Source organism: Equus caballus, chromosome 20 (assembly GCF_041296265.1).
Source record: "Equus caballus isolate H_3958 breed thoroughbred chromosome 20, TB-T2T, whole genome shotgun sequence".
Lineage (NCBI taxonomy): Eukaryota > Metazoa > Chordata > Mammalia > Perissodactyla > Equidae > Equus > Equus caballus.
In genome coordinates, this window is record NC_091703.1 from 21410721 (window position 1) to 21433067 (window position 22347).

Here is a 22347-nt window from a genome sequence, read left to right on the forward strand (position 1 = left end):
GAATGGGAAAAAGTGATTAGGAATGGGTATCAGGTCTATCAATCTGTCTGCCACAAGAAGACTGATCAATCATTTTCCCTTGATCATCTAGAAGACAAAGTTCTAGCTGGATATAGGATAAAAATGTTTAAAGCTCTGGTCAGGCTACTGAGGCAGACAGTGATGCCTCTGTCCTTGAAGGTCTTCAAGTTGAGAAAGACTTGTTAGCACGTGTCTTGGAAGACTTAGACAGTCAGTTGCCTGGAGACTGGACTACATGATTTCCTTAGGTCTATGATTCTTTGATTCACTATTTCAAAGCTCTCCATCCTCTACCTCTCAAAGCACTGTAAAACACTAAAAGATACAAGATGGCCACCCTCATAATCACTCCTCCTACTCCATCTACTTCATTGGAGAATTTCCAACGGCACTTTGCTTTTAGAGCTTCTAGGGTTAATGCTATTCCTCATACTCAAAATTAGTTTCAGGTATGTCAAGAAAAAGGAACTTGAAAAATGAGGTATAAGTAAAAGATCAAGAAATCAAGATTTGTTTAGTTGACTAAAATGCTAAAAATTGGATAAAGCTAAAAATTGATCAGGTAGATATGAAGCAATTACTCGAGTATGATGTGGGCATTTTACAGTAGAGTCACAAAACTTTCCTAGACATAATATTATACAAGATTATGTGTTATGCTTACTTTTTAAGTAAACACATTTGTAAATCACTTGGCAAACGTGTTGAGAGCCCATGGTTTATTTCTGCTTCACATTACACTGTAGTCTTGGCTACACCAGGTTCCGTAATGGCAACAACTAAGCTTTTCCAGACAGTCCTTCATGCCCCGGAGCAGAGAAGACAATGCCCCATTGTGAACTTACACAAGATTTGCAAATGTGGTGCAATTTTGGTGTACCAGTGACCTGAACTTCAGAAGCCTACCAAAGATTCCGGCTAGCCTATACTTGTCAGCCAGAAAACATGAGGAAGACTGGGGTAAAGTCCCTTTTCATGACAATGTTTAAAGACAATCTAAAAGACACCTTCTACCCTTCCAGTCTTTTGAATGACCAGAAAGGGAATAGGGATTGGTTTCACAATAACCAAACAAATCATCTCTTTCAAACACATTTATTTATACTACTTACTAGATTAGGGGACCTCAGCTTCTAATGCTTCTGTCAAGTTTTGATAGCTGAAAGCTCTTGTTCTCACCGTTCATCAGGCCCTACGCAAGGTGCACTGTAAGTATCTCAAATTCATCTCATCCATTCCACAGATTGTTAGAGAGCACCTGCTTACGAGCGGTGTTCTAAGTGTTGGAGGTACACGCTATTGGAACCCTCACCACGTTACAAGGTAGTTATTACTATCTACATTGTAAAAATTAAGAAAGTAAGGCCCAGAGAGAATAAGCAACTTCTGAAGGTCACTCAGCCAGTCTGTGGCAAAGCTGGGTTGAAAGCCAGGTCTGTTTCACTCCATATTCCATGCTTTTTACCCAGTATCTTGCTGCCTTCATACTATCAATGAGTCTTGTCATAAAGGCCCATTATTGTAAATGCATGAAATCTTTTTTTGAGACTACAACTCATAAACATTTACAGTTACTCTGCCAAAATAGTTAATGCTCATGGTATGAGAGTTAAAAGGAAGACTCTGTCTTTGTTGAACATGGTATAAAAGTTCATTCAGTCCTTTCTTCCCCAAACTGCTCGTCTTCAAAATTTGATGCCAGAAGCCATTAAGTCGTAAGGAATGCTAATCCACGCTTCCATTAATTGTCCTGGCAGGCTAGCCTTGGGAGTAAGATGGGTCCTGGTAGGAATATCCTCAGAAGGGGGAGGAAGAACCCCAGGCTATAGACAGGAGACCCTGAGTTTCGGATCTGCTGGCTCACCATCTGGATAACTTTAAGTTGTTTAAATTCTGTATGTTCCAAGTTTAGGGTTGTGAGAAACAAATGATATAACATATATGAGAGTAGTTTGAAAATTGAAAGGTAATATATAAAGAACAACCGTTATCCTAGCTCACAATGCAGAAGGGACTGAAAAGTGAAGGCAGCACAAAAGAACACTTCAGCTCAACTCTACAAAATTTCTCATAAAACATTATTTAATTATAAGACTTCAAGGTGGGATAATGAAATTAAGCATTTTCTGTCACAGCCCCTTTCTTACTGGTATCTGGGGCATGACATTCTGAAGAGTATTCACCCTTCTTGAGCATAAACACAACGGTGGTCAAGAGCTCACCAATCTTCTAAAAACCAAGTATTATGATTTCACAGAGAGAGATATCTAGTGGGATTTTGATCACAGCTTCTGAAAGGAAAGTTCATAGTGTATTGGAATGTCAGATTAATAAACAGAAATCTCATTGAAATGCACTTGGGAGGGCAAAAGAGGGTAATTCTCACGCCCTAGGTTGATAGCAGAGACCAAAAGGAAGAAGAAAGACATCTTCTTGACCAGCAAGAATCTCAGCCAATGAAAGACTGTCACAACTCAGCCGATGAAAAGCCACTACACCTAGAACTCTTTGTTTACAGTAGCTCTCCCAACTTCCTCTTCCTCTCTATGAAAGAGTTTCTCCTCCCTTGCTGCTGAGATAACTGCACGTGGCTCACTATGGTTGGAAACCCCAAATTGCAATTCTTTGCTGATCCCAAATAAACCCATTTCTGCTGGAGAAATAACAGGCTGTCTATTTGTTTAAGGTCAACAGGAGGAAAGTAGAGGGCAGGTAGCCAATTTCCACTTGGTTGGCTAACCCTGAATCACCTCAATGGTGGCTGCAGACAAGAATCACAGAGGCCGATTTTGAAGGAAAGAGGACCAGAATGATTTCCATTGGCCTAAAGCCCTCTGTAAAAGTGGTGGTAAGAGCTTTCTGATCCACTTCTCAAACCCAGAGGCAGGGCACATCACCCGGGACCCATTCTCTCACGTTCCCAAAGCTGCTCTCCAAAACCCTGGTCTTCTATATTCCTTTCCCTCATCAGCCTACTCCCCACTTCCAACCAGCTCATTTGTCTCCAGGCTTTACGCTGTCTGGAGTGTCTGACGTTCTTATAACTCCTACTTGGAGAGAGCAGCCCTTTAGTCAAAAGCATACCCAGTGTCTTCTAGAGGCTGCTTTAAATGATGGAGCTGTGTAATGCAGAAAAAGGCACTGCCAGGAGGGGAGTGAGAGGAAGCAGGCTTGATTTTTGCATGCTACAGCATCTTGGGCAAGGGCTTTAACCCTCTTGAAGCTCAGTTTCCACATCTGTAAAAGTGGGAATTATCCCTAATTGTTCCATATAAATCAAATGAGATGTTTGTGGAAAGGCTTGAAAACACTCTACAGATATAAACAGTCCCATTCTTCCCCCAATGGTCCTGTGACAAATGCGGTCACTTAGCAAATGATTATCGAGTATCTATGATGGGCCACACTGGGCTGGGCCCTGGAGATACAACAATAAATCTGGCAGGTTCCCTGATCTCAGGGAGCTCACCTAGGGGTGGGGTACAGCTGCATAAACAGGCAGTTAACATATACTCTGCTAAAGGGGCTGGCCCGGTGGTGCAGCGGGTAAGTTCCCATGTTCCACTTCAGTGGCCCAGGGTTTGCTGGTTTGGATCCCGGGTGAGGACCTATGCACCACTTGTCAAGCCATGCTGTGGCAGACATCCCACATATAAAGTAGAGGAAGATGGGCACGGATGTTAGCTCAGGGCTAGTCTTCCTCAGCCAAAAAGAGGAGGATTGGCAGCAGATGTTAGCTCAAGGCTGATCTTCCTCAAAAAAAAAAAATGTATATATAGGGGCCGGCCCCATGGCCAAGTGGTTAAGATCGTGTGCTCCGCTTTGGTGGCCTAGGGTTTCGCCGGTTTGAATCCTGGGCGCAGACATGGTACCACTCATCAAGCCATGCTGAGGTGGCATCCCACATGCCACAACTAGAAGGACCCACAACTAAAAATACACAACTATGTAACAGGGGGCTTTGGGGGGAAAAAGGAAAATTAAAATCTTTAAAAATATATATATACATGTATATAGACTCTGCTAAATCTTATAAATGAACCTAAGAGGGGCACCCAGCTCAGACTGAAGGGTTTCTCAGCGGGGAAGGGACAACACAGGAGCTAAAATGGTGAAAGATGATAGGAGAATTCGCTAAGAAAAGAAGGGAGTAAAGAATATTCCAAGTGGAAAAGCAGCACATACACAGGCAAGAAAAATGAGAGCATGGAAAGTTTAGAATATAGCAAGTATTTCAGTACAGCCGGCAGCTAAGGTGAGGGGACATGGAGAGATGACACACTGGAGAGTCGGGAAGGAGGTGCTCCTTGGATGATGCACCGCATGCTGGTGATGATGATATTTATGTAACTCACGAGGTGCCCGCTCCTTGTCTAGTACATCACATATATTAACACTTTTAATTCTCCCACCAATGCCATGAAGTCAGTCTTCTTATTACCCAGTGCTTAGAGAAGAGGAAACTGTAGCTCAGAGAACTTAAGTAACTTGCTCAAGGTCATACAACTGGAAAGTTTGCCAAGGAGTTGGGTTTCTCAACACGATTGAGAAGACACCATAAGAGATTTAAAGCATCTTTTGAGGGCCCGTTCAGATTTAATTCTATTTATTCCAGCATCTGTTTCCAGTCTTTTAGATAATTTCTTAACAGTCTGCATCGCTGATAAAGTATGTGTTACTGTCTCGTGTGGAAATTTATGTTGTTTGCTTAAATACTTAAAGATTAATTACCTCTTGGGCTTATCAATAAAGTAATCCAGTAATTGAAGTCTTCTGGGATGGGGTGGATTATAAATGGAAATTTATACTTAATGGTTGATTATACTTAATGATCAATTATCTTGGCTAACTTTGCTTTTTCCTCCTTTCCCTAACAATCTTTCACGGAGGATAAATAGAAGAATCAGTGGACTTGAAAAATACAGAAACTTATAAATAAGACACAATATATACAAAAAGCCTTAAACTGTTTGTACTCTTTTTTTTAGTAATTTCATTTCTAGGAATTTCTCCTAAGCAGATAATCAGGCACACTAAGTTACACATACAAGAATAGTGTGATTTTGGTCACACCTGATGAAGCCCACCTGATGCTTGGGTACCACATAATCTTTCTAAACAAATTAAGTCTGGTTTATCACCACCAGCCAGGGTTGGTGGGAAGCTCAATAATTTTTCTGTTTCCTCTACTTCTCGTTTTACTCTTCCAGCCCTTGGGATGATGGAGAATCCTTGGGCTTAAGCAGTGCAGGAATTAGAAAAGGTACTTCCTAGGAGTTTTACTGTCTAGGCTTACGTGCATATTTCAAGACCAGCCCCCCTGCTGACAACATCACAACCCTCTGGACCAAACTCAGCCACAAGAACGTAGAGTAGTCCCCAGGCGCCCCCACTGTCCCCCATCCAAGGCTCTGCCACCTCTAGGATACCACCACCAGCTTCCTGCCTCCAGCGGCCTGCTTAGGATTCCTCCTTTCTTGAGGAATCCACCCCTTGTTCCCAGTCTTGGAATATTGCACCCTTCTACTTCTGGTCTGGCCCTTTTCCTTCTTGACTGTCTAAGTTCAAAGCCTCCAACACTTTCCTATCTGGGACTCCTAGTTTATTGGACTCACCTCCCTGAGCACACACTTCTGCAAACAAGGGCCTGTTGACTTGCTTCTGGGACCAAGGAAAGGCCACATGGCCACAGCTCAAAGCCCTCTGCAGGTCCTTGGGAAGAGAAGGAAAGAAAGACCTCTGTTGTTTTATAATGAACCTACCACCTAGAAAACAGGCCTAGTTTATTCTCAACGTATTCTGCCACATTAAATTTTTAATGTCTTCCAATTACATCTATAATAGTGAAAATCTGGAAAAACTTAAATACCCCACTAAAGGATTGTATATTGGAATAATACAGAACGATTAAAGGGCTCTGTGTTTAAAAACTATTTCAGTGATTTGGAAACAGACTGTTGATATACCCATAAAACAAGTGGGTTACAAAGCAGGGAATGCAATTCAAGTCCAATCTTTAGAATTTATTTACACCCACGATTGTATCATATACAATCAGGGCTTGTCTCAAGAGTGGTGGGAGTATGGTTGAGGTTGATTTTCCTTTTTATGCTTCTGTGCATTTTCCCAATTTCTCTCATATATCTGCATTACTTTCGTAACGGTACTCACTGCACAGTACAGTGGGGTGTGCGTGTGTGTGTGTGTGTGTGCGTGTATGTATGTATGTGTGTGGCATTGGCCCTTTTTCTGGAGCAGTGAGCTATCGTGACAGACTTATCGGTTAGGAATAAGAGTTAACTTGAAAAAGGAATAACATTGTGAAAAACAAAATACAGAAGAGGTAGGACAAAAACTTACAGATTTATCAGGATAACTGTACTGTAGTATTTTTTTTAAGTTCTCATTTCTCCCTAGAGATATAAGTGACCCAAATACGTATTTTCTTCTGGTCAAAATCAGCTCTTGGGCAATGTGCAATTTTCAGAAATAGGCCTGATGTTTGAATATCTGCATTGGATAGGGGATCTTTTATTAATTCCCTGTGTGATTGGGAGCAAGTCAATAACCTCTCTGGACTTTCATTGCTTCATCTTTCATTTCTACTCTGTTATTTAACAAATGCTTCTTTAGCACCTGCTACAGGCCAGCCACTCTCCTAGGTGTTTGGCAAATATTAACTCAGTTAATCTTCACTCCTACCCTGTGAGAAGGGCACTATTATCCCTACCTTCTGTATGAGGAAACTGAGAAACAAAGAGAGGTTAAAAACTCATCGAAGGTCACATAGATAGTAAGCAACAAGATGAGGATGCCAATCCCAGCTGTGTGGCCCCAGACTCTTTTACCTTAGCCCCTGTGTTTTGTTCTGCTGGGCTAATTGACATCAACACGTCTCCCATTTCCTGTGTGTCGCACCTGCACAGTCCCAGGCACATGCCCTCTCCATACTTCCTATGTCTCTTTCTCTTTTAGTCCCCTGAATTTTCTTGTGGAAATTCAATTGGGAGAGTTATCATATTTACTCCAGGTTTTATTTTATAAAACAATGACTCTCCTTCCATTGAGTATTAATTTCTTCACTTCTCTGTTACAAAGTCACCTATACAGTACTGAGTATTGAATTCAGTACAGTGGAAGAGAGAGCATGTCTTTAGGTAGCTCAATAAAATGGCCCCTTTGGGTCCGTATCCTTCAATGTGGTAATCCTAATTGTCGCCTACCTAATTCAGCTGGCTGCTGGCTTTCTGGCTAGGTCAAGTACAAAAACCAGTTTACCTCTTTGATATGCCAGGAGAGAGAGAGAGTTAGAGATTAAGATAACAGAACTATGTTCGCTTGTTAGAACATATGTAGGGGCCAGCCCAGTGGTGCAGCGGTTAAGTGCGCACATTCTGCTTCAGCGGCCCAGGGTTCCCCGGCCCGGATCCCGGGTGCAGACACAGCACCGCTTGGCAAGCCATGCTGTGGCAGGCATCCCACATATAGAGTAGAGGAAGATGGGCATGGATGTTAGCTCAGGGCCAGTCTTCCTCAGCCAAAAGAGGAGGATTGGCAGCAGATGTTAGCTCAGAGCTAATCTTACTAAAAAAAAAAAATATATATATATATATATATATGTAAATACAAAATGGAACATTCATGCTTTTAAAATTTACTAACTTTAAAAATATTTTTGGATTAAAAGCCTCAACTGGAGAATGGGCTTCCTATATTTTAGTGAGTACGGCCTTCTTTCCTTCGTCCTAACAGTAAAGGCTCATTTGCCCTCTAATACAACAACTACCAAACAATTGGGTTTTTGAAGAAGTGAGACCTCCAAAAGCCAGCTCAGGCTCAGGCCCGACCCAACATTAGCAGGGCCTGGGAAAGAGTACACACAGAGGCCTCCACACCATACCTCTAAATATTTAAAAGGTCCAAATCAACCCAACATGTTGTTAAATAAACTAAATTCTACTCTCTTCCCTTGACAAGTACACCTTCCTAAGACCAGAATTGAACTTAGGATTCTCCTCTGCTCTGCCATTGCCTTCCAGAATGTGATGACAGTACAACAGGAGCCTCTGGCCTGACTCCCTCCTCCGCCCACTCCCACCTCTTTCTTGCATTAGGAAAGGCTTTTCCTACACATGTGGACACTCCAGCCCTCCTGAGGCCACTTCCCAACAGCCTCCTCCACCCACCTCTCAGGCCTTGGACTGCGTACACTGGCAGCACAGTTCATCCTCAGCCACACAGACCCTGGAGGCGCAGGGACATGTGTGTGGGAATTTAGGACTCCAGGATACCCGGAGCATGCTCTAGAAGTGAGGTAAAGCACAGGCTCTGGGTGGACATGTCCCCTGACCCACTGACTTCTTGTCCTATGGGGAGGGCTGTGATAGGGAATGACAGTGGAGGGACAGAGCAGGGCCCTCTGAAATGCAGCTCCCAAAAGTGTGAGGCCCAGGGCAGCAGCCCCTCTTCCTGGGACTAAAGGCTGTATTTCTCTGGTATATCCTCAGTCATTTGCTATGTTTTGTGAGATGAAAAGGATCAGGAGATGAGGTGGTAGAAAATTAATCTTCCATGATGCTACTCTTTGACCCTCCTAGAGAGAAAGACCCGCTGCCTCCCGCTCTTGTTAAAATTAAATTTTAATTATGTTTGTACTTATCCCACAATTTGATTTTATAATATAGAATTCTGGAAGAATGAAGGTAGTCGCATGGCGGACACCTGAGAAAAACCTGGCACACACACCTAGAGGAGCTTAACCATTCATTGAGTTCTGCTGGTTGTTTCTGCTCCATACCGAGCTGAAAGCTGGGGGCATCTTTAGACCATAAAAAAGGGGGACTTTAATGGGAAGTCCATCAGGATAAGCCAATTTGGACATTATAAGAGAAAGCGGTCTGCTAGGATCTAATATATGGCCCCAACTGATGGAGAGCCAGTTGAGTTCTAGGATGATGGCACCTTCTGTTGATGTGATGATGATGATGATGATTACACCAATATATAGTGAGTACCAAGTAGGTGCCAGGCATTATGCTAAATACATTATATATCTAATAAAAAATATACGTTATAAATTATATATATAATTATATATTATGATATATGAATGTAACAATACTTATAGCAACGTTTTGAAGAAATGAAGCTTAGATGATTCAGTAACTTGGTCTAGAATAATGTTGCTAGTTAAGTAGCAACACAGATTATAATCCAGGTTTGTCTTACTACAGAGCCTCTTAACCAGTCTATTATAACCAATTAATAGTTTACAAAAATAGGCAAATTGATGGAATTCCAGGTGAAGATAGACCTAGCCTTGACTATCTGATGATGTCTTTAATATCTAGTGAAACCTTTAGGCATGCCGAACTGAATGAAAAAAGATGGCCTGAGGGAGAAGCCACCTAGAAATTGACTGCCATGTGTAAGTGGACCAAAGCCTAAGGAAGCAAGCTTTGAGAATTTCCCCCACGAGGGCCAAGGGCATAACTTTAAAAATAGGCCTTGTGATTTTCTCATCTCCATGAGGTCATAGAGATATGCCCTCTACCAACAGGTTACTGAAGTTTGGACTTGGTGATGGGGAGAAGGATGTGCCAGTCAAATCTCCATCCACTCAGATGGATGTCGGCTGGCCTCAGTTCCTTACTGGCTGTTGGGTGGAGGCCTCAGTGTCCCCACTACATGCACCTCTCCATAGGGCTGCTCACAACGTGGCAGCTTACTGCCCCCAGAGGAAGCCAAGGGGGGGATGGGAGTAGAGAGAGAGAGAGAGAAGAATGAATAAGCAAGAGAGTGTCCAAGAAGCCAGTCTTTTATAATCTAATCTCAAAAGTGACATATCATCACTTCTACCTTGTTCTATTGGCCACACTGACCAAAGCTGATACAGTGTGGGAGGAGACTACACAGGGGTGTGAATCCCAGGAGGCAGGGATCATTGGTGGCCGTCTTGAAGACTGGCTATGACAGGATGCTGTTTATGGTTTGGGCAATTTTCTGGTAAAACTATACTGTTTATGTTATATTGAGAAAGGACAGGATAAGAATAGGATGTTCAGGGGTGTTCACATTTAGTGTTGTCTTTACTTGTGGACACTTGAAATAATGGAAATATATTTTATTATGCTTGCAGTCTGATGCTTTTGAAGACAAGATTAAATTTTACAAAACTAATAATTGACAGTGCATCTAGAAGAATGCGGGTTTATAACTGGTTGCTAACACATGTGTAACGTCAATGATGTAAAGTATTCATATAATGCATGTACACTTAAAAGTAGCTTCATATACCCGGAAACTTTTTGTCAGTTTTAATATGTGGGATTTAAACTTGTCTATTCTTAAACAAAAACAAAAACAGGCCTTGTGCTGCTACTGAATGGAAGTGCTATGGACCAGAGCTAGTGACTGGCAGCCACAATGAAACTTAGCAGATTTTGGAAGCATAGAGTCTATTTTCATTTCCAGGAGTCATACCAACACAAATCTTAGAGAAGCTTAGTGTAGGGTTCAGTTAAGAAAGGAATAGTTAAATCTCATCCACAAGACTGGATCCAAGAGATGAATTCGTGAAGAGGTCTTGAGAGGGCCATCCTTAACTCATTTTTATTAAGACCAAGAGAAACTAACCCCTTTAAGAGTTCCTGTGATTTTTTAACTCCCTGCCTTTGCCTCTCGTAACTATTTCCCTGAAATTGCATGCAGTAGAATGACTTGAAAAATGAAGAGATTTGTTCCCTTGTTCTGAAAGAAATTTAGGAGTCAGGAGAAAGTGGAAAAGAGAAAGCCAACTGGGAAGAGAAGAGGAGGAAAGGGAAGATGCAGACAAGAACCCAAGTAGAAGAAGAACTGGAGATTGTTCAAGAAGCAATGGGGTTACTTTTCATGGGCTTGCAGGACAGACAAAGGAAAGCTGGTCCAAGCCCAGAAATAGACCCTGGGAATTAATTATGTACGCCCTGACACATCGTCCATCCCAGTACTGATGCTGAGTGACCAGTGGTCCCCGGGTGTGGTGGGTGAAGGCTCTCCTGGGACGGGGAAGGGCCCATTTCTCTCCACCATAAATGTGGGATTTACATTCCAAGTTAAAACATAGGATCATGAGGGTTTGCATCTAACCCCCTCAGCATGTTAAAGAAATAGCTAATGCCTCGTAAGAAATACAGTACATTGTTTTTCAAAATTCTTTCTTCATTTCATAAAAGTTTTACTTAAAGGAAAGCACTATAAATGAACCTCGAATTCTAGTTAAACACTTCCGCAGGGATATCCATAGGAGTAAAGTGTACTGATGTCTGTAACTTACTTTGAAATGCATCAAAATAATACGATGGATTGATGGATGAACAGAGGGGTGGATAGCTGGATATATGTGTGATGAAGCAAGTACAGTAAAATGTTATTTATAGAGTCTAGGTGGTTGGTATTTGGGTGTTCACAACTTTTCTGTGTGTTAGTAAATTTTCATAACATGTTGGAAAGATTCGTTTATTAAAGAGAAGAGGTTCTTTTAAAAAATGGTACACAGAGGCTGGCCCAGTGGCATAGTGGTTAAGTTCACACCCTCAGCTTTAGCAGCCCCAGGTTGCAGTTCAGATCCCAGGCATGGACCTACACACCGCTCATCAAGCCATGCTGTGGTGGTGTCCCACATACAAAGTGGAAGAAGATTGGCACAGATGTTAGCTCAGGGACAATCTTCCTCAGGCAAAAAGAGGAAGATTGGCAACAGGTGTTAGCTAAAGGCCAATCTTCCTCACCAGAAAAAAAAAGGTACACAGACACAAGATGTCAACCTTTTTTTGATCATTTTTTTGATCATTTTTTAAAAAAGCTCACTGAATAATGAGAGTGGTTTCTTTTATTTTTACCTGTTTCTTTTGTCTCACCTGCCTTTTTCTCTTTGGCAGCCTAGTGTAGCACAAATATTGGTACTTGATAAAGGCATGTTTCATTACTACACACCTAAAACTTAGGGGACATATACTATGCCATTGTTCTTGTAACATATGTTAAGTAGAGAAATCTCGCATCAACTATGAATATTCTATTTGACACTATGAGAAATGCATCTATTCACCACAGTATTTGTTAACTAACTAGTTAGAGATTAATATTAATAAGTAGAGATTAATACATATTGTCTCTGAAGAGTTTTGGGTTTTTTATTTTTGCTCTAAGCTGGACCTTAATAATGAGATGAAATCTAAAATGTACTCACGTCCAGAAAAGACTGCAATGATTAAGTGATAAAATGCACACATTCTATCTTAAAGCAGGAGGCCTTTTTGTGGATTCCATGAGTGTGGTTCCGGGTGTTTAAATTTTAAATCACCCTTTGTCACTACAGCTGATGCTCCTCAGTGATTGGAAGTTAGGAGGAAGAAGGGAGGGGATAATTTTTTACCTATCTTTCTCATGCCGCCAAACAAACAAAAAAGCTATAAAATAATGTGAAGCCATGATTGTCTGAGATGCATCCAAATTCACCCCAACAGTATACTTTCACAGTTGATTCTTTATTTTCCAAATTACCTGCAATTGTAGTTATCCTTATGGTCTTTTTCACCTGTTATGCTTATCTAAAGCACTCTAAGTAAGATACATCCATAAATAGTGGAAAAGTCAATAATGCATTAGAAGTTATCCAATGAACTTACTTTCAAATATTGGATTCATTTACATTCATCACTTAAGCAGAGTTTGAAAAGAAACTTTAATTTCAGGGAAATACTGGAGTTTAAGATTTTTAAGATAGCAGATCTCTATGGCGAATCTTTTTTGTAGCAAAACAAGTAAATTTCAATATCAAGCACTAACATATGATAGTGTTAGTGGCACTTGCAGCCTAAAAAAAATAAAACAAGCCCCTCATTTTCCAAGAATATAAAGTATAAATACTTGGATCATAAAACGATTAACTGCAAATTTGCTATTTTATCAAATGAATACAATTAGTTTCTGACTCCCAAAAAAGTAACAAGAGTATGATTTCTAATTATTTTTAGGATATCTGTATTATTTAAATATCAGATATGCAAACCAGTTTGCTCAATGATTAATTACCCTGCTCAAACTTTGACTACTGAAGGGCTTTAAAATGTGAGAAATTAAAAACCCTTTGCAGAATATCAAGCCCATTTTTTTTAATGAAAAAGAAAACACTTTGGCACATAGGCAGGGTGGGTTTGTGAAAAGCCCTTTGTCACTACCAGCCAAGCCTCTTTCTCGAAAGATAGGAATAATAGGTTCAGTATTAGAAATGTGAGCTATCTAAAGAAAACAATATGGTAACATAACTGATATCTAGTGAATTGCTTGCTATTTTTAAGCAAACTATTTACTAAGTAAAACTGTTTCCCCTTTCCTTTGAAAAGCATTAAAACCTTGAATGCATTTAGATAAAGAAAACAAAAACTATATTTAAATCATTTTTAAAATACCACATTTAGATTTGTATTTAGAAAAAACACAGAGAAAAAAGTTGTTACTTATCCCGAGGGTAGTGAAAATAACAATAAAAGGAAAGAAAGTACAACATAAACAGCATATACCCACTAAAACCAGACAATGAAGAACATAGTCAATTATACAAATGACTAGAAACACAACTTACCTCCTTCTGACAGAGGTGTTTGTGGGGTGCGGGAGGGTAAAGCCGTGATAAAAGATTAAGAAACATATCAGAGCGCAGTGTCTTAAGCAAAAAACTCACAATATTAGACACGTATGTTTCAAACTGACCTTCCTCCCCAAGGACTGTCATCCCTCAGAAACCCTGCTTTAGATATTCAAACTTTAGATATTCAGACTTAAGTCACTTGACTAGCAGGAACCCACGGACTGTCTCCATGCCACTGAGAGTAAGATTCCAGAAGACACTGTACCCATGAAATGATTCCAGTCTGTTCTCCAGTGAGGCTTTATGAACCATGCCACTCTCTCAGGGTGCCACCGTTCCCCTCAGATGAACCATGCAGCCTGTCGGAGAAAAAGTTCTTTTTAGGTTAGACTTCTACTAGAGAGCGAGGAGACACAACTGCAACGAAAGTGGTACCGAGGCTTCATTTAATCACTCCATCGAACATACACACTTTTAATAAAAGCTGCACAGAGTTATTACCGAATGTGTCTCTTAAGCTTCTTTTCAGTCTGAGAGGTTTTTAACACATCAGACCAGGATTAGAATTCCCTGAAAAGATCTCTAACCTGGAAGCAGACAGGGGTTTCAAAGAACAGACAAATACACACACTTCATCTTGGCTGCATTTTTAAACTACTCTCCGGGAACAGAACCTTTCCTCCCTTCTCGTAAACACACGCTTGTATACATTAAAAGAAAGAGGATGCATAAATAAACAAGTCTATGCTCTCCTGGACCAAAGAACCCGAAATCCACAATAGGCTCACCATTTCCCCCCAAACAGGCATTTGGGGTAAAGGCATTGGAAAAAACAAAGATGCGAAAATGCAAACCAAACATAAGAGACATTGTAACTAGGAGAACGTTCTTTGCTAGGCTTTTGGAGTTAAGGTATTACACACACTGCCTCACTTTTTTTCCGGTAGGAGATGGATCCACGGGTGCCAGGCATGGTGACATACAATGGGCATTAAAACCACACAGTCAGTCTTAGCAAATTAGGTAAATTAGAGATCATTTGATGGTATTCTATTGTTGCTATTGTAATCACAGTAATTTTCCCTGGTAATGGTGCTTCGTGATGAAGTGCAGTCCTCACAGGATAATTGTGAAAGATCCCGAAAGATTCAGGGATGCAGCATCTGGTTTTAAAAGCTCTTCAGATTCAAATTGGCATTTTACTTTATCTTGAAAATTTATTAGAGATTCAGATCATGCCGGTTTAAATGGAAAGGTGAAAGCAGGGTAATTTCAACCTATGAATTATTCAATCTCAGCCTGGCGAAATTGCCATCCATGAACTGATGCTCTGACAGTCCTTTCGCAGAGCCTCCATTACGCTTGTCATTTTTATTTCTTTATCTACGATCTCTTTCTCAGTTACCGAGCCTGTCCCTTAGGGCTCGGCTTCACAAACCAAAGTATTTTGAATTGGCAAGAACCTAAATGTGCTGCTGTCTCCAATCGCTGTCTCCACAGGCTGTCTTTTTTTCCAAATCATTAAAAACCACATCCATGATGATATCTGTTAGGCTCTTCGATTAGATGAATTAAAACACACACACACACAGACACACACACGAGGGCATCATTGCGAAGAAGAGTTATGTTCCACTGACATGGCAAGAGGAGATAAAGTGATGCTCTCTGCTTCCTTCTTTGTTGTCAGTGTGACCCATCCTAGTTGTATAGCATCACGCAGAAAGGAGCCAGTCCTAAAGCTGGCTTGCCTGGCACCCTGATTTCCAACCAGAGCAGATGAAGACTGCATGCAAGGCAGACTAATCCAGACAACTGTATACTTAGCGAGCACGGTTATTTAGGAAAATAAGAAGCCATCGGATGACCGAAATGAGACTGTCATTCTCCCAGGCTCCATCTGCACCCAGACTGCAGTCGCAATGATTCTCCACTTGATGGCTAGTTGTGTCACTGCTAGTCGACAGCTGTCCCCGCATCCAGAGAGGACTGGCATTCATTTAGGTCAGTGGGTCTGGCTTCTCCGTTAAACCGTGTTCTAAGTGAGGAGTGGGGATCTGCGCCAGCCCCTGTGACCAGCCTTAACTGTGAGCTTGGAGAGTCACACAGCGTCAGTTCGGTGGAGATGCCTGCACAGGCCCCAGCCAGACACACCACGGCAAGCATCGTCTCCTTTGTCCTAGCCTCTATTCCTGCAGGTATAGCAGCGAGGCATAAGAAGCCCGCAAACTATTCCCACAGGTGGTGGGAAGCAGCCGTGCTCCCCAAGAGGCAGTTTGGCTACCAGGCTCTGAGCAGTACCTGTTCGGCTGAAAATTCACGCTGCCAAGTTAGAAGCCATCGTGTACATTCAGACTGCTTCTCTGCTCCTGGCTAAACAAAGGTAAATACTCCTCATGTGAGAGATGCTAAGTAGCAGCAGGAAAATAACACTTTAAAACTCGGTCGCTTGGTGCCTAGTTGTATGCCATGGCTTTGCCGCGTTGCGACTAGGAAACTGCAGGAGCAGGAGCTCCGGCAGTTGCGATAATGCAGAAGGCAGCAGCTATGACACAGCAGTCAGCTGACTGGCTGGGTGTTATCATTCAATGTCCTCTACAGAATCAGGCCAGTTTCTAAGGTGGCACCAGACAGATGACCTTGACTGTAATGCGTGGCTTAAGGAGGGCAGCCTTTCTCCACCCACACCTGGCAGTGACAGCCCACACCTGGCAGGGACATCTTCCATGGCATCTCTCTCTGGCAGAGTTCTTAACTCACAGCCTTCAGGACTTAACTGTTTCTGTCCTGCTTGCTAAGATGAAAGGTAATTCTAGGAGTGACCGTTCCAGTGGGAGAACAGCTTAAAATCATCACTGTCCCTATCCTTTTGGTTAGTTTCAGCATCAGAAGAATAATTGGGGGAGAATTCCTGCCCTTGTTTTGGTTTTAAAAGCACACTTCTTTTCTGTAACAGGTAGAAATTGCCTTAAGCTACTTGTATGCTGTAATGAACTAGTAAATTGTACCCTGCAGGACGGCAAGAGCAATAGGAAAAACTTGAAGGTAAATTAGTCCAGCAGCAGCCTTCAATCACGGTCCAGTTGCTGTAATGCAGTGTGCGTGTTCTATTGCGAAACACAGGTTGTGCATCTCATTAATCTGACAATGGAGCAAAAGCCTTATATGGTAATCCCCACTGGTTTGAGGAATGCTGAAATAAGAAAGCCATCATCACTAGGCATTTGTTTAATGACTGTAATCATACTGAATTAATTTAGCTTGCTGCAATGTTTAACAGAAAGTCAATTATAAATTTGTACTCAAAGAATAACAATACTAGTATTTGCATAGCACCTTCCTCTGAGGAAACGTCCTCTGAAGTTAATCTCGTATCCTCGACATTTACAGAGCACTCAGAATGTGCTAAGTCCTCTACAGAACAAGCCATGACCAGCCTCTCTGAGGACAGGCGTTTATGATTCTGAGCCAGAGGGACACATACCTATTGTATGAATAGCATGCAGAGGATTACCCCATTGCCTTATGCTAGTCACTTTGTAAGGATTCAGCCATTTTTGCCCCCATTTGTGTCTTATGAATTTTATTTTTCTAGTTGCTTCTTATTTGGTTCTCTTGACGTGAATCCTGCTCCAAAGAGGAAGTTTTTGGATAGCTAACAGAGAGGTCAAAACTAGATGAAGGAGCATCACGCATGCAATTACAAAATTACTATGAGTGTTAGTGACATTTAAATAAAGGACTGATTCTACCTTGAGGCAAGAGCTGGTAGGAGTGAGCTGTAGGCCATGCTGAGGGATGCCAGGAGAGAACCGAAGATGGGCCTCCTCTTTCTGCACCTTGTTCAGCTCTCAACAGAGAATCCAAGTCTCCTGAATTCACCTTGCTACCTTCTTTCCAAACCTGCCATCAGGAGTGCCAGCCCTGATGGCCTAGTGGATAAAGTTCAGCACTCTCACTGCTTCGGGTGGCCTGGGTGATTTTCCCAGTTGTGGAACCACACCACTCGTCTGTCAGTTGCCATGCTGTGGCGGCAGTTCCCACAGAAGAACTAGAAGGACTTACAACTAGGCTATACAACCACGCACTGGGGGGCTTTGGGGCGAAAAAACAAAAGAAAACAAAACAAACCCTGCTATCAGGAAATGAGCCCCAAATAACACAAATAACCACTAAGTGTTATTGTAATTCCTCAGAGGCACTTATATTTTTGAAGAAAATTAAGCTTCCAGAAAAGCTGTGGCTATCTAATTGGGGAGTTTCAGGCCCCAACTCTCCAGGTGGGAAATCATTTCTGAGGGCCAAAGAGGCCTTCTAGAGAGGCTCCTTCTTCATCATACGGCAGGTCTGTGCCCTCGGTGCTGACCTCCCAGTGGGATAGCTAAGGCTCAGCTTCGCCCCCGTTAAAGCCAGCACGTGCCACAAATGTGGGTGGTCGGTGTGGGTGACTGGGGCAGGAGAGAATCTAGCAACATCTCTCACCCTCCTCAAGGGCACCCCATCATTGCTCACATCTTCTCTCACGTCCTTGCCAATGACAAATAAAATTGGCAAGCAATAGGATATATTGGAGAATATGAGGAAGCCATTTGGTATAAACCTAATTCGGCCTGACCTTGTCTTTCCAAAAGGGCCTGACTGTGGCCGTTGAGCATGCATTGTATATCTGCTTTAGATTTTCCCTACGGCAAGAACAAAGGCCCTTGAGGTAAAGGTGCAACTTCCCTGCCCCTCCCAACGTTGGCATCTCCTTACGGATTAAGTATCTTTCCTTAGGGTAGAAACTGATTGCTGCGCTCACCTGTGACCGCCCAGCTTGAGACAATAGACTTGCCTCCTGCTACGCCCACCAAGATAGCAGACCGACTACCTGCGCTGTGCCAACAGGGCAACCTTGTGACTATTGTGGGAGGGACATTTCAATCATATGTAAAGCACCCTCTTTGGGGGTATATAACCACTCTGTACACCTCATTTCTTTGGTGCCCTTTCTTCCTTTGGGAAGAATGGCCCTGGGCCACGGTCCTCAGATTTCAGCTCAGAATAAACTCACCCAAATTTTCATTTACAGATTGGTTATGGATTATTTTCGTTGACACCAACAAAGGAAAAGTGGCCCAAGCAATGGGATTTTTAAAAAGTGTCCCCAGGTCATTAATTCTACCATGTACCCAAGATTGAGAACTACTGATTAAATATGCAATGTATTCCTTTTTGCACATGTGAATTTGTGGTTGGAAATTCAGATATACTGCATATATTTTAGTTGAAAACAAGAATGAAAAAATAAACGAGTCCTTAAAGTTATCTATCTGTACTGTTAAAATTCTGTACAAATCAATTAAAAATGATTTCAACAGAGAAAATCTATATAGCTGTGATATACCCACATGTCCTCTGTAATCAGGGACAGTCTAGCCACCTGTGGTAGTCATACTCTCCCACAGCTCCTTGTTCCTTCCTCTCTTACAGCACTAGCCACCTTGTGTTGTGACTTTTTGTGTCTTCCTCAGTGGACTTAAGAGCTCTTTGAGGGCAGGGGCATGACTCGTTTGTCTTGATGGCCCCAGGGCCCTCACACTCCCTGGCAAGTGGTATGTCTTCAGTATTTGTGAAAGGGATGAGGGGATGCCGAAGGACATCTCCTGCTAGAGAAGACAGCTTCGAGATATCCAAGTTTCCAACATGAGAACATCAAGCTTCTCTTTCACTGTAAATTATCCTGAAATAACGTGCTTCCCCATGACCCAAAGAATGCTAATACTCAACTATAAATATTCACTTAAAGCCTATGTAGCCAAGAATAAAAAAAAGGAGGGGTTGGAAAAACGGATGACATGCTGTAGGAAAGTCAATCAAAACCTCATCTGTATTTAATGGTTTGTAAATTTCAGTTAATTTTAGGTGTTTATTCAGAAAAATAAGGCACACATTTTATTTTCCTTTGCATTTTGGAGAGCCAGGCCCATGAAAGTGGTGGCTTTTCATGTCTTTGCTAGGAATCTGCCCTCTCCCGCATGGATAAGGAAAAAGCTTCTGTTCCTAAGCCCTCTGGAAACTTCACTTTGATATGTGCACATCCATTTTTTTTTTTCCACGCATCCTCTGGCAGTCTTGTGAGGTTTATGGATCACTTCTCAGTAATGCTTTTATATGCATATGCAATACAATAAATAGGATTACAAAGGAAACTAATTGTATTAAATATCGTAGCTTAAGAACTTTTGCCTTAGAAAATCAAAATACTTCCAAGGTGAAATTGCAAAGTGACTTTGATTGTCTCTGTTCCAACTGTTACCCAATAAGAAAGCAAGTTCAAGAAGAGCTCAGACAAGATAAAGGGGTGGGAAGGAGAATAGATGATTGTACTTAGTGAATTTCATTAACTTTGAAAGTGAATGTTTCTTCTCAGGAGTGACCTTTTTAGTGACTAACAGATTCCCCCTTTTTATATTCCAAAAAACATACTATACTTTCCAAAATGTCAAGTCACATTATACAGACACTTCTTAAGGCTTTAAAAAATAATGTGAAGGCAATTTATTCCTTCAACTTTTGTTTTACAGATGAGGGAGGAAATTGAAGGTCAAAAAGATTGAGTCTTGCTACAGCAGCATGTAAGGAAAGAGGTGCTAGAGCCCAGAACCCAAGTCTCCTAAACCCACATGTGCCCCACTTCTATCACGTATTCAGTCAGAGATGTGCTGGAATTTGGAAAGCTGGGTGTTAAACCATTGGCAGCTTGAAATCAACCACAGTGGAAATATTGACACCATGGAAATAGGCAAACACTAAAAATCAGGGTGGTTGTTTTTTTCCAGATAGCTGATTAACATGTTGCCATATATTTAATTATGCCAACTTGTAAACATGTTTTCCTTCATTTCAACCCCAGAATCCAAAATGCTTGAGAATATAAAGCCTGGGCCAGCCCAATGGCATAGTTAAGTTTGCAGACTCCTCTTCAGGGGCCCGGGTGCGGACCTACACCGCTCATCAAGCCATGCTGTGGTGGTAGCCCACCTACAAAATAGAGGAAGATTGGCATAGACGTTAGCTCAGGGCCAGTCTTCCTCACAAGAACAAAGACAAAAATAAAAACAAACAAACAAAAAAGAATATAAAGTCCAATGGTTAAACATAAAGCCTTCAGGTCAGAGGGCCTTTGAATCCTATACCACTGACTATCTGCGTGACCTTGTGCAAGTTTATTCTCCTCTCTAGGACTCAACTTCTTCTGTAAAACAGGGGTAATAATAGTGTGTGTACAGGTTGTTATGCATATTCATGAAGTCATGCATATAAACTACTTAGCATGGATTCTCACACATGCTAAGCTCCCAATGGTGGTTAGCCATGATTATTTTCCTCTTCTGCCTTCTCCTCCTTCTTTTTCGTAATCAATTGGTCATCACAGCAGATTGACATTATTCGCATTGAAATAAGTAAAGATAGTTTTAAGAGATTACAGGCAAAAAAGCAAAAAACAAAAACCCCCATACAACCAACGTGGAATTCTGGAGAACAGAGGGTTCCCCTGTGCTTCCTGACTCTTGTGGGTAATTGAGATTTGAGGGACCAGTGTTATTTTTGCATAAATTCTGTAATCTAAAAGAACATCACAATTAAACAGAGAAATTATTGATGGACCATTGTTTCAGCATGATTTTAGAGATTTTGGAGAAGCCAAATGAAAACCATACACTACATTACCATATACAAAACGTGCAGTCAGGGCTCTTGCTCCTACAGTCACATAGCCCTGTTGGTGAATGTGTTTTCACTTGTGGAGCCTAATGGACGATTTGCACACCTGCTGAGACGTACTGTATGTTTCAGAGCTAAGAATTCCTCTATTAATGAGATGGAGCTTCGGAGGAAAAGGCTTCTCCCAGAGGCCGCGGAGGATTTAGTCCATAGAGGCCAAGAATTGAAATGTGAAGTTAACTCTGTCCCGAGGGCTAAGAGCCAGGGAGACACCTCCTCTCTCCCTTTTCCGTTGGCATTGACGTACCCATGGAATGGGTCCCACAGGTTCCATCCCATCTCTTGGGCTTCTCTGTAATCAGTGTTATGAATACAGAACCACTATTACAGGAAGAGAGTAGAGAAGCAGCTGAGAAGAGGTGGGGGCAGAACTACCCTTACTTCCTTCCACCCCTCCCAGCCCAACCACAAAAGAGCGAAAAGCAAAAAATGTTATCACCATGGTACCCTATACTCAAATAAAATCCCGAGGGAATACAGAATAAAGTCATGCAGTTCTTATACACTGAGTGTTACAGGCAAAAGTTCTATCAGTTCAAAGAAGGGATGGGTCACCTGGTTGTCCTTGCCCTGCCTCCTTCCGCAGGTTGTGGGTGTCCTGGCTCACTCTGGGCTTGATCATTTTCAGAGCTAAAGTTCTGCTCCCAGAAAATGGCATCAGAAGTGACAACAGGAACTCTCTAAATGGCCAGGTTGTGACCCAGCAGACATCAGCCTTCCACCCCTAAAGAAAAAGATGTTTAACCTAAATACCAATTCTGTCTAATAACAGAACTGCGAAAAAAAAGAATAGAAACAATTACCATTTATTGTCTACAGTGTGCTGGGTACACATGATAATCTTCCCAATCATAAATACATGCATGGGGCTTTCTATGGCCAGAGTTCCAAATGCTTTACATATAATAACCCATTTAATCCCTACAACA

At 41.7% G+C, this 22347-nt stretch overlaps 1 long non-coding RNA gene across 2 annotated transcripts in view; it reads right to left on the minus strand.

The window, feature by feature from the left end:
• The window catches only part of LOC111769284 (uncharacterized), a 32768-nt gene extending 18837 nt beyond the window's left edge, over positions 1-13931 (minus strand). Inside the window, exon 1 of one of the 2 annotated variants that reach the window (XR_002802166.2) lies at positions 13646-13931. This is a non-coding gene — a long non-coding RNA (uncharacterized lncRNA). The remainder of the gene's footprint in view (positions 1-13645) is intronic. The other variant, XR_011429549.1, reaches the window with a different exon arrangement.
• Positions 13932-22347: the final 8416 nt, after the last annotated feature.